Genomic DNA, 2904 nt, shown 5'->3' with positions numbered 1-2904 from the left:
GGAAAGAGTTTTCAGAAAGTCCTACTTCAAATTTCTCTATTCTCAATTCACCCAAAAAGATGCCCAGAGTTGGGGGAGGGTGTGAGAGACACAACGGCTAACAAAAAAATACGAACTACTGCTTCAAACTCGTCTTCTGATGCTTCAGCTGAAGGAACTTAATGCATTTGGAAAGATAAAAAACCCAAACAAGTAAAGATGACAGCACTTAGGTCAGGATGAGTTTAATCTGGAGATAACAGGGAAAGTCACAACCAGCACCAAGCAAAACAACTGTGTGCAAGAGGTACCAGTGGGGGGGTTTCAGAAAGCACAGCGTGTAAGCACCAAAAATCAGCCACACCATGTTACAGTCACATTTGGGAGTTAACGATAACCCCGGGGACTTCACATTCGGCTACATCTAATGCCTAGTTACTTCATACACAATGAAGTATTTCTCTAATGTGACATCATGTAACTAAACCTTCTGGACCTAAACACAAATTCCTTTCAAAGCAGGTAAGTATCAGTCATCTACATTTAGAACGTTTACTTTTATCTAAAGCTAAAAGTAAAATTGAAAGTAAAATGGAAACTTTCACAATCAAGTCAAAGCTTTGCCATTTTGAACGCATTTATACAGAAACTTGGTTTTGCTAATTTATTTAAAAACAAAACCAAACCAAAACACTGACCAGTTGTTCCAGTCACTACATTTCAAGCCACTCATGATGGTCAGCGTCACCTGCATTTTTATGCCATGGTGACTGCTATAATCCTGCAGCTGGAGCAAATTTCAGTAATGTGTCACCCCCACCCCTCCCCAGCTCATTTTAGCATTAAGTATCTTAATTTAAATTTTTGTAAAAAACTGCAAGTATAAATACTTTGTAGCTACAACACAGCCCAGCCTACCAGATTCTCCATCAACCCGTATTTCATAGGCAGCCGAAAATCCTTAACAGCACATAGAAATTTATTTAAAGTGTGGTAACTTTGCCACGTATCTCTTGACCTTCAGCTGTGCTCAAACCACTCATCAAGAAACAAATTAGACATGACTTCAGTCCATTCACCAAGTGATTTTTGGATTTTTTTTTTTTAAAGACTATACCTAAACTGTAAAAAAAAAAGGTACCATGTTGCTTAAATGTTGTTGCTATTGCTATCTGCGTATTGTGGCTTTTTCATACACCACTGCACGTGAATCTGCCATCTGCAAGCCAAACTAACCGGGCCTACGCTTTCATGTCCTTGAATACTGCTGCAGACTAACTGTGCTGCCAGAAACATAACTACTGCATTTGACCAATATTCTGTTTGTCTTCAAGTTATTTAGGTGGTAATGAAAAAGATTTTGCACCAGAAAAACAATTTAAGGTCTTTGCAAAACTGAAGCCCAATCTTATGCCATTTTGGTATAGCTGTTTAATAACTTAACCTAATATAATGTAAAAATGTTATCTATCAGCATGTTTTAAGACTGCAATGGACTTGGAGGGACAACACAGGGGAGCATAAACAATCCAGGAGGCTCCTGGAATGTGTTGATGGTACCTTCCTTCTCCAAGTGATAGAGGAGCCAGCGAGGAAAGGTGCTGTCCTAGACCTTGCTCTCACCAACAAGGAGGGGCTGGTGGGGAATGTGAAGCTCAAGGGCAGCCTTGGCTGCAGTGACCACAAAACGGTGGAGTTCAAGATGCTTAGGGCACCAAGGAGGGCGCACAGCAAGCTCACTGCCCTGGGCTTCAGGAGAGCAGACTTTGGCCTCTGCAGGGAACCGCTTGGCAGAGTACCAGGGGATAAAGCCCAGCAGGGAAGAGTGGCCCAAGAAAGTTGGTTAATATTCAAGCATCACCTTCTCAAGCTCAGGAGCTGGTATAGCTGTTTAATAACTTAACCTAATATAATGTAAAAATGTTATCTATCAGCATGTTTTAAGACTGCAATGGACTTGGAGGGACAACACAGGGGAGCATAAACAATCCAGGAGGCTCCTGGAATGTGTTGATGGTACCTTCCTTCTCCAAGTGATAGAGGAGCCAGCGAGGAAAGGTGCTGTCCTAGACCTTGCTCTCACCAACAAGGAGGGGCTGGTGGGGAATGTGAAGCTCAAGGGCAGCCTTGGCTGCAGTGACCACAAAACGGTGGAGTTCAAGATCCTTAGGGCACCAAGGAGGGCGCACAGCAAGCTCACTGCCCTGGGCTTCAGGAGAGCAGACTTTGGCCTCTGCAGGGAACCGCTTGGCAGAGTACCAGGGGATAAAGCCCAGCAGGGAAGAGTGGCCCAAGAAAGTTGGTTAATATTCAAGCATCACCTTCTCCAAGCTCAGGAGCGATGCATCCCAACCAAGAAGTCAGGCAAAAATGCCAAGAGGCCTGCGTGGATGAACAAGGAGCTCCTGGACAAACTCAAACACAAGAAGGAAGCCTACAGAGCGCGGAAGCAAAGGTAGGGAGCCTGGGAGGAATACAGAGAAATTGTCTGAGCAGCCAGGGATCAGGTTAGAAAAGCTAAAGCCCCTATAGAATTAAATCTGGCCAGGGATGTCAAGGGCAACAAGAAAAACTTCTACAGGTACACTGGTGATAAAAAGGGAAAATGTGAGCCCTCTTCAGAAGGAAAGGGGAGACCTGGTTAGCCAGGATATGGAGGAGGCTGAGGTTCTCAATGACTTTTTGCCTTGGTCTTCACCAGCAAGTGCTCCACCCACACCACCCAAGTCACAGAAGGCTGCCCAGGGAGGTGGTGGCGTCCCCATCCCTGGAGGTGTTTAAGAAAAGCCTGGAGGTGGCACTTGGTGCCATGGTCTGCTTGACATGGGGGTGTTAGAGCAAAGGTTGGACTTGATGATCCCAGAGGTCTCTTCCAACCAAATCGATTCTGTGATTCTGGGTAATGGCTTTAAACTAGAAGAGGGA

At 44.7% G+C, this 2904-nt stretch overlaps 1 protein-coding gene across 1 annotated transcript in view; it reads right to left on the bottom strand.

The window, feature by feature from the left end:
• METAP2 (methionyl aminopeptidase 2) overlaps positions 1-2904 on the bottom strand; it is a gene marked incomplete at its 5' end in the record, with an annotated part of 17571 nt that overhangs the window by 13094 nt on the left and 1573 nt on the right. The gene's annotated exons all lie outside the window — the stretch shown is intronic.

The sequence above is a fragment of the Cariama cristata genome, unplaced genomic scaffold (genome assembly GCF_000690535.1).
Source record: "Cariama cristata isolate BGI_N322 unplaced genomic scaffold, ASM69053v1 scaffold21929, whole genome shotgun sequence".
Taxonomy (NCBI): Eukaryota; Metazoa; Chordata; class Aves; order Cariamiformes; family Cariamidae; genus Cariama; species Cariama cristata.
The sequence above is the reverse complement of the archived record's forward strand: the minus strand, read 5'-3'. Positions and strand labels throughout refer to the sequence as shown.